Source organism: Aptenodytes forsteri, unplaced genomic scaffold (assembly GCF_000699145.1).
Source record: "Aptenodytes forsteri isolate BGI_AS27 unplaced genomic scaffold, ASM69914v1 Scaffold181, whole genome shotgun sequence".
In the NCBI taxonomy this organism is placed as follows: domain Eukaryota; kingdom Metazoa; phylum Chordata; class Aves; order Sphenisciformes; family Spheniscidae; genus Aptenodytes; species Aptenodytes forsteri.
Genome location: NW_008795702.1, coordinates 4,046,913 through 4,057,622, shown reverse-complemented (window position 1 = coordinate 4,057,622; position 10,710 = coordinate 4,046,913).

Sequence of the window (10,710 nt, the reverse complement as noted above, 5' to 3'; positions counted from 1 at the left end):
AGGGATGTTGAACTAACAGATAACAGGAAAAGATTATAACTTGTATGATCCCAACTGTAAAGCAAGGCATGCTTGTTAGTGGTAATCGGTAATACGAATTTTCCAGCTTTCCTAAGGGAAGGAAAGAATGGCTTTTCAAAAAAATCAAAAAAGAAAACTTTATTGTTTGGGAATTGTTTTGTAGAGGTAAAGGGAGAGGTTAATGGTTAGATATGTTTGGGTGTTTGAGAAATAACCTTTACCCATCTCGGGTTACTGTATTACGTGGAAGGTGGTACATTTTGTGCTTTAGTAGGTGGGAGATTCATTTTAAACTCTTATTTTTTTGTTAATTTGTCATTTTTCCTGTTTCTAGTTTTTTAAGTTTGAATTTTATTAAAAGCAAGAGAAAAAATAAGCTGCTATGTATTTTTTTTCCTGAAGAATTAAAAAGGTGGTTTTTGAACTTTTACGGCTCACATAAAACTGCAGTAGCTACACAACGATGGATGGTTGGATAATAGCTGGCCTGCGATTTTCTGATGAAAATATTTTACATGGTAGTTTATCGAACCGCAAGATGAGAGCTAATACGTATTCTATATGTATACCTACACACAAACACACGCGTGATCATGGATATTTCAAGTTCAGTTGAAAAAGGATAATTTAAAACTCTTCAGAAGTACTTCAATAAGACTGGATTTTGTATGCTTTGTATGAGTATAGCCATCCTGTCTGAAACAGCAAAATCTAAAAATCTCACAGACTTTTAGCGGGAGCCCTCTTTTCTTGCTTTCCCGCCCGCTTGCTTTCCTAGGAATGTACCAGTAGTCTCCCCGTGACAAGCAGGGGTAGCTGACTCTGCATCTTCCCACCCGTGACAGCATCCCTGACTGCTTCATGACCTCAGACACCGACACTTCCTAAACCCAGTTTTGTCTTCTCTTGACTGAAGTTCCCAAGTCTTTGTTCGGATACAGTCTTCTGACACGTAATGACCTTTTCATTTTCCCGCGAGTGAAGTGGGACTATTAAGATGATTCTTCCTATTGTCAGAGAGATTTATTATTATTTGTATTATTTATGCTTTTTTTGCTGAAACAGCTCCACGTTCTGTTTGGAGGAATTACTGTCTATCAGACACAAAGGTATAACAAGTATTTGATATTTATACTTTTGGATTAATCCCAAGGAACAATGAGACTAAGCTACATGAGTTCAAAAAGGAGCTGTAGTCCTGCTTATGACACAGAAATCTAGTGCTGTCAGTGAAATTCTGACAGTGAGTATGTGAGCAGGAATTAGTAGAGCTGAAATGTTCAATGAAGTAAATAGAGCAATGCAAATCTCAAGGGCTTCTGAAATACAGATTGTGCAAGCAAGATTTTGAAAATGTACGTTACATTGCTTCTTCCCGTCACACCGTCCACCGTACCTCTCTTTCCTCTCTTCCACTTCTAAAAATCAGTTTGATAAGACTGCCTCTAGTTTGAACCTAGCATGGTTTCAAGAAGAGCAGAACTTTGTGATACAGGGAAAAATCTCTCTCCACGGAAAAGGCCCTAATGGGAAATCTAATGATAGCATATTCCCCGAGGAAAGCTGCCACCTTAGACTGTGCTCCTGCGGGAGAGAAAGTGAACAACTGCAATATTCCTTGTATAAAAAGTGTGTGCGCGCATGGGTATGGTGACATGACGCAATGCTTTGTGACAGCTCATTTTATTCTGGGTCCTTCACTTGACAGATAAAACGATTTCTGTAATTATTCTTAGGTATAAGACCCGAAGTCAGTTCTGTTAATGCATGTACTTGGACTGTTTGGCATAAAATACATTTAGATACCTCATTTAAACTCCCCTCTGGAAAAATCTCTGGAAATCAGATGTGATCGAGTGGATGAGCTGCAACTGTATTGCTTCTAGGCCCAGGAAAAAGGCAAGTATAACTGGCTGATTTCCATTTCAAATGTTTCATTTGCAGTGAGATTTCATCCCAAGGCTTACGTAACCAGACTTGCTTTTCTTGTACCTAAATTAGCTCTTGTTTTACTTCTAAGTTAAGTTAAATTAAGATCATTGCCATTTTATGCTGAGGAGTAGGAGAAAATTTAAACATATGCTTGCTTTAGAACAGAAATGTACATTAACCATATTAGTGATAAAATACTACTTGTCATTACGAGTCTTTATCACTGCTTGTGATTAGAAACAGATGAATTATATAATTAGACATACTGCTGAGGAAATTATTGTATATATAACTATACCTTATTTTAAAATAATTGTTAGGTTTATAATTTGATGGGAACGCAGAATATTTTAGTAAATACCTAATATAATTAGTAAATTCATTAAGAAAAAATATATGTAGTCTCCTAAAGCTCGAAGAGGCTTTGGTGATTTTTTTTTTCTCTTTCTGAACATTCAGTGTGACTTTTGTCATGCATTTTTAGGTTTCCAGCTGGGCTGGTTTGCTTTCATTCCAGGATTGAAGTCGGCTGGTGTGTTTCCAGGATTACTGAATGGTTGAACCTACCTCAATGATATATAGGGTCTACAGGAAAACGGTTTTGCAACTTATACGCTTAAGAGAGAGGGAATATCTCAAAAAAAATTCATGAAGTCATCTTATCAAAGGTGCCAGCGCAGCTAGTGGCTTTATTTCTCAGGAAAGCAGAGAGAGATGGAAGTGCGTGAAGGGAGATTTTTTTGATTGCTTTCTGGGAAAATTATTCTATGAGTTACTTTTGCAAAGAATGTAATTTGCCTGAGATACAGCAGGAATAGTATGAAAAGCACTGGGAGAAATGCATTCCTGATTTAATTCGGTATAAAATGATGCACTTCTATCAGAACCAGAACTCTATCCGGAGCTCCACAAGTATCCCTAGAGATGGATGTGACTTGCTGTGTTTGATAATGTTACAGGTAACTCTTGAAAGATTTACTGGAAGGAAAAATTGGAAATGGGGAGGGAGAGAGGTTTCTACTTCTCAATGAACTGTTCATGTAATAACAAAGAAGTTATCATTTTTGCTCTGGCCTGTATTTGCTCGGGCATACCTTGTACTAGCTTGCCAGAATGATGGACAGCATTAGATATAATCCACGTGCTTGAGACTAAAAGAGTACAGAGGCTTAGAGTTAGCACAGGTGTTGCAGAACTCTGGACCCTTCAGAAGGACTAGATAGATTCCATTATCATTGTCAACAGGAGGAACTCCCGAGAGCCTTAAAAAATGCCAAGCTTTGGTAGTTATGTTTGTCTGGTACACACTGTGTCATACTCCTGACTCCTGTGCTGTCTGTCCATCCAAACGCTTGTGAATACATAGAGTTTTTGAAAAATTCAAACAAGCTTAAAGCTTACAAGCAAAGGTAAGGCATAGGTAAGATCAAATCCAGATGAGACTGAACACTCGGGGAGAGTTATAAAGCTGTCAGTCAATAGCATACTTAGAAATTTCTGTTACCTGTAGCTTATTTTGGGAAGGGTAGGGCAGGCTTTCTTACAGAAAGATCTAGTTTGTTTAAAGTATGTCATTATTAAGGTAAGTGCTGTAACAGAGTTACATAATTTTAATGTAAATTAATAATGGAAATGTGGCCGTTGATGCTGCCTTTGATCTGTTACTGCTTTGTACCAAAGTGATCACGTTCAAATCCTCCACACAGATAGACCGGGCTTTGCAAAATTCAGGTAAAAAGGAGCTTAAATTCATAGCATCCTGTTTTGGTTTGGAAATCAACAGCTTGATAGATGAAATATTGCAAAAGCATATCTTTGCAAAAATTCCCTCCTCTCCCATATTTGGTTAATATTAGAGTGTTCTGCTGATTAAAATCTCCAAATGAGGTGAGTACCTTTAAGATAGGATGAGAGGAAATGGCCTCAAGTTGCGCCAGGGGAGGTTTAGATTGGACGTGAGGAAAAATTTCTTTACTGAAAGAGTGGTGAAACATTGGAACAGGCTGCCCAGGGAAGTGGTGGAGTCCCCATCCCTGGAGGTATTTAAAAGACGTGTAGATGAGGCGCTTAGGGACATGGTTTAGTGGGTGGTGGTGTTGGGTCGACGGTTGGACTCGATGATCTCAGAGGTCTTTTCCAACCTTAATGATTCTATGATTCTATGATTCTAAGATGTGCCAGTTTCCAACCTGAACGTTGTCAGTCCTGGGGCTGTGCCCACAGCAGGGATATGGTAGCAAAGAAAACACTGTGTTCCTTCCCCTATATAATGCTGTGGAGGCTCTCCGATTCCAAAAGATCTCCATTTACTATAGCTGTTGGACAGGTATGGATTCTTTATTAATGAATATGACAGATATGACAGCTAGGATCAATTATGATAACGTATTTGAGATGTGAAAACACTCTTCATAACTGGACTAAGAATATTAATTCATTACACACACAGAACCAGACAGCCACGGATTAAATAGTATGGTTGGTTTGTTTCTTATTGTGTGGGCCAAATTAGAAATGATGACTGAGGGAAACTGCGCTGGGTCTTAATTCTGCATGAGGTACATTTTAACTGCATAGGGATATAAACACTTATTTCTTAGCATTATTTCTTTAGTCTTGTTCTGTGTGGTTTCTCTGGCATTCAGTGTTCGTCAGCAGTTTGCTATCAGTCGTGACTACGAAGCATCAAGACTTTGATTTTTATAAAACATTATCATTCCCTTGTCTCTTCTATTCTATTTTCACTTACAGCTTCAAACAGCATTTCCCTGCACTTCACACAAAGAATAATAGACCTAGCGTCAGAGAAGAAACTTCTATAGAACCCAAAAAGGATTTTCTATGGAATGGCAGAAAAGGCTAACTGAGTGAAACCACGACTAGGTGTCGTACATGAGAACCATGTCCGAGACATTAGCGATGGTCTGAGAAAACAAAGGAAGACAATTTGAAACTGGTAATTGGAAACCGCAAGCTATCCTTATTGTTATCCGCTTGCTATATTCTCCATCTAATTGAAGGTTTTAAAAGTGGATGAATAAGGATGTTCAGTCTTGTTTACTATAGACAACATTTCATCTGAGGCAACAGATTCTCAGAAGGCTTAGCTTTTTAAAAAGTCTTTGGCTGAGTTGCTGTATTTACAGTAACTTGAAGTTTTTCAGAGGGAAGTGATGCTGTCTAAACTTCTTCCTGAGTCACTTTAGGCTTTAAAACACCTTGAGCCTGATCAGTCAGTGTAAACTGGTGAATTATCACTGGAGCCAAGCAGATATAGTGCAGAAGAGAACTAGGCCCTTAAGTTATTTAATCTTTTGTCTGAGTGTAAGTATATTTACAAGTCTGTCCTGTATGGTAAATGCTGACTTCATAACTGTTAAAAAACAAAAATTTGCGTCATCGGTAGAAGACCCCAGGAGGTCATAAAGATATCGATGCTTTTATTTTGTCCAGCTAATTTAGACTAAAATTTTACACATGTAAATAATTAATTGCGGGATGTAATGCACTGACTGACTTACAGGACTGTTTTCTTTCTCATCTTTCTGATGAAAGCCTCGAAAATCCACTAGTGCACACCTTATGATACCTTTAACCTGTACCATAATGTTGCCTAATCTGAGATCTGACGCCAAAAGCAATGTTTTCCCTAAACTTGAAACTGGGAGTTGATCAACTCTGTCACTTTTTCCACATCAAATGATCTGGGTACAGGTCCCAATTCCTACTATCTGTGATTCAGTTATAGGCTCATCTCCTGCAAGTTAAAGCAGCTTTAAAAAATAAAGACATCTCCATTTACAAATTATTATATTCTTTTCTATGGATCTGTCTAATAATTATCACTGTCCATTATTATAAAAGACCTGATCAGTGAATTGAACTTGATAACTGAAATGTATATAAATGTATTGTGGAGGACTCGTCTTTTTATATTTAAGGAAGAAAAACCAATTCAGTGTTCCTGCATGTGACAGGCGAAAGGTCTCAAATCTGCTGAAATGAGATGTCGCTCTCGGTTACTATCAATCCTCATTGCTCACTGTCACACTGCAGAAGAAGATAGTTAAGTTTTCTGAATTACGGAGTCTTACTGTATAGCCATACACTGACATCATTTCACACTGGCATTAATGTACAATATTTGTAGAACAATCTTGTTGCTGGAAAATACTGCTTCAGTAGTCAAAGTGATGGAGTCATGCTATGAATTTAATTTTGATGCACTGTATGCTTTCTTAAAGTAATTGCAGACTGTATACATATCTTTGTGTTCAAAATTCATGAATGTATTTACAAAAGGTGAATTGTTTTATCTTCCTCCAGACTAAGAAGAGAACCATATAATTCAAAGTTCACAAAGACAGCAATCAACAGCTAGCTGAATTATAGATTAAGAACTGTTCCGTGGTGAGTAAACTGAGGCTTTCATACATTGAGGTTCTTATGTGAAGTGAAGATTCTGTGGCACGTTCCTTCAAATAAGTGGAAATTACAAAGTTGCAGTAATTGAATGAAACCTCAAAGAATTAACCTTAGAAAATAGTATTAAAAATGAATTATTCGTTACTGTTTCACTACTCTAGCTAAGAGTATTCCATTCTAGTGCAGACCTTTTTTTTTTTTTTTCTTCTCCCCCGATTTGATCAACATTCTTACATGTAACTGTCACTTTGTGACATCTAATGGTGTATACTGTAGTTGTATCATCAAACAATATCGGTAGCTGATACCGTGAAGCGATTTTGCTTGCTAAGAAATCTCTTATTCCTTGACAAGCTTGTATCTGAATATTCCATTGCTGCTGTATTTGCAATTACATACTATTGGGTGGCACTTTAGGCATTGACTGTGTAGGGACCTGACTGTCTTCATCTATTCCGGTCACATTCAGGAAAGGGATAAAACCCATTCTTGCTGAAATTAGCTCAGCTCTCACTGGAGACTGTGATGTGGCTGGCAGTGAGGATGCTCCTTGACGCAGCCCCTGGCCAAACAGCTGAGAGAGAAGTGCTGCAGACAGAACCGAATTCTTGCCACAGGGCTCAGTCTCTCAGCGACAGCTGGTAATGCAAGGTGCCTCCTAAGCTGGATGTAGGGGTTCTAAACGCTGCTCCTTGGCTCTTCTGGTACGTATTCACTAGGACTTTTCTAGAAAAGCAAAACCTGAGCATCTGTAAGTGAATGTGGAAATACTGAGCTTTGTTCCTATGAATGTAGACTTTTTCAGGCAGGCTGTGCAGAGGAAGAAATAAAAAGGAACCTAATACTTAGGAACTCTCTTGCAAAATTGTCTGTCACAGGCTGCTTTACTGAGGCCTTGTGCGTGTATCCATTCAGCACAATGACATAACCTGAAGCTCTAAGAAAGAAACTGATTTTTAGGGTCATGATTCAGCCTGTATTCAAGGAAAGGGGGAATTTTCACCTGACATGGAAGACATTCAGCCGACAGCAAGTATCACAATTTCTCCACTGTGTCGTGGAATAAGGTAATATATCTTGCAAATGCATCTTGAAAACTTCTGCCTTCTCTACTTTCCAAAATTGTGATCCTACAATTATTCGAAAGCAATAAAATTTTAGTGGAAAGCAAACAAAAATAAGTAGTTTTAGGAAATAGGTTTTATGGAATACAAGGAAATCTTACTAGCTGAAAAAGATAGTGCTGTAAATGTGTTCAGCTTATTGAGATGTATATTTGGAGAAATGCACACTCAGTAAGCTTGGAGGGAAGCAAGAATTGTATGAATAGGCAACATCTTTTTTTTTTAGACCTACTAGTATAGTTAGGAAAAATTGACAAACTCTTAAGCTCTTTTGTGGCTATCGTGGCTTCAGGAGCACTGAAAATACTACTGGAAGACTGAATCACTGAGGCTCAGATTCTTTTTTTTTTTTTAGCTAGCCATCTTGTGAGTTACATCAAGTGCACCCCGTCAGGTGTAAAACTTCTCAAATAGTGAACTTTAGGACAGATCTGGAATTCCAGTAAAATACATTTGGATCCTAACACTCTGTAGAATCTTCCCATAGAGTTAACCTTTTAGCTGTATAGTAAAGAAAGGTATGACCTAGAAGTAGATTACATTATAGACAAATGCATAATCTAAGATTATTAGAATCATGGTAAGAGAGCTCTGAAGCATATGTGCCTTAACTTGAAAACAGTTAGGTTAAATAACGCTAGTAGGAAAGACTGTTAGATATATCTATAGAGAGAAATAACCATCTCATAGAGCAAAAGGTCCATAAGGTCTTCCTTTTGTACAGAAATTTAAATACGTAAATGAAGTGAGAAACCTAGGGAATGGATGGAGGGAAAACTTAGAACTATATCACTAGGGAACTGATAAATAAGTATGGGTAAACTCACACGTTTAATGCACGCTGTACATGAGTAAACGTTGTATTCCCAGGGTTTTTTATCTTTGATTCTATGACTGCACAGTGTAGCAAAATTACTGGTCACTTCCATGTACAAGTCTGCTTTGATATGGGTTGTAAAACTATTAGACCTGGAGAAACTATTCAGTCACGTATTTTGTGTTTGTTTTATTATAACTGTCTTTAATGGTAGCAACATTCTGCCATATTATGCCATTTGTAAGGAATAGAAAAATATTTTCAGAATCAGTGCTAGCAAAATAATTTTCTATTTTTACTTAATAACACAAAGAAAACACTGTGAACAGAACATTTTGCTACCTCTATATCTGCTCATGGATGGCTGACAGTTCATTAAAGAAATCAAATAGATAAATCACACTTTATTTTTTTATATCTGTACTTTGATTCTTGCAGGAATAAATAATAACTTTTCCGCTAACATGCTTTACAATGACAGCTCTAAAATTTAGAAGCGTGCCCTGAGTGGAGCAGGGTACGTATGCTGAGGCAGGAGTATGTTGCATTCACTTGGCCGTTGCCTTCTTACCACTGCTTCCAACTTCGCCTCCAAGCCTAGTCCTACCACTTTTCCTTCCTTTCTTCCCAGGGGCTCCCTACTGATGTGCCCCTCTGCGGAGATACATTCCACCTCTGTCCTTTTCTGTCCGTACCTCCCCGCTCTTGAGAACCATGCTTTTGTAGACCATGTCTGTAGGATGCTGAAGCCGGCTTATTAAAAAAGTGATGTTGGAGGGGCTGCTGTTCCACTTAAGCAATTCCATACAATTAAACATATTGCTATAGACTAGTGAAAAATCACCCTGGGTCAGATTTCTGTGCAGGCTAAAATTCAGGAGGTAACTAGGCTGAGTTTGTTTAGTGGAATAAAGGGAAATGCATTCATCTGAAAATTACTTGGCATGCCTGATAACAGATTTTATAGCTGATAAAATATTTTAAGGATCTCTTGATACTTGCACAGAAAGAACAGAAAACCCAGTGAGATTTCCCTGCTTAAATAATTCTGAAATAATATACTTGTGGGTAGCAAGAAAAATAAACCAATATTGTGATATGCCTATGTAACACTTTTGGACTAGTCCAATATATGCTAGTTAACTCCCTAGAGATATTATTGAAACATGGGTTGAGGACAAGTAATGATTAAGACTAATTTCCTTAGAGTATTTATAAGGAATAGGTCTGTCACATCAGAGAAAATGAAAAATAGAAGAAAAAAACCCCAAACAGCAGAACAAATGTCCTCGCTGACTGGAATGATTTTGTTTTCTGTTTAATGCCAATACACACCATTTGTTTGGCCATAGGATTCCCTGGTTTTCACGGGATTCAAATCTGATAAAATAGTCTACTCTCCCTGCATGGCTTAATTTTAGGTCTTCAGTGAGATCCCTGGGCACCTCAGTAAAACGTTACCTGTGTCCACATTGCTATGCATAAAATCAGGCCAACATTGCCCCAAATTAATATATCTGAAGCACAAATGAGGATGCTCTGTCCATAAAGAGCACAAAGGAGGAGAGCTATCTAGGGCAAGCTATAAATACCACACAGGATAATCCCCTTAAGAGGAAGGCCCATTTCCATTTTCTGGTAAGCATTTCATTTCCAAGCTGTGGGAAATGATGGCTGGAAAACCTGTTGCCCGGGTGAAGACCTTTTCCTAATTCTCCTTGAAGAAAGACTCAAGGTTGGAGCTGCAATGGTTTTTCTAGAACATACAGAGCTGGTCTTAATGGATTTGCTCGTACTAAGAGCCATACTGTTTTGTGTGGCTTTTTTCCCTTGTAACTGTGCAGGAAAATGTGTTTTGTTATGCAGAAGCATTGAGCAACTCCTCCCCCGTCCTTTATGCAGAAGCATTGAGCAACTCCTCCTCCCCCGTCCTAGCGCAAAAAAAGAAAGGACTTTATAACGTAGTAGGTTTTGCTCCTCAATAGTTGTTGTAGTGGACCACAGAGAGCTTGCCAGTAACAATTATGTATATCTATATTTTATACGCATGTCATATATTATACACACATATATAATGTGTGCTATACAGATGCATACACTTAGTACATGCATGTGTATTTATATTATATGTATGTATAGTTATATAGATATATATGCACACGTGTGAGAGAGAAGTCAGAAGATGGTTTTTAAGCTCTGTGGAAGAAATAAGAGGTAGTGCTATTATTTCCAATATGTGTCCCTTGGGAAGTATCATTAAGCATTATTGTTGACTAGTAATGACCCTTTTCAATGTTTGCTCGCTTCGTCAAGCGAAGGCATGACATTTGTTAGAGTTATTAAATTCTTTCCTCTGTTCTTTATTTTCTCCCTGATGCTGTGCTGTCTCAT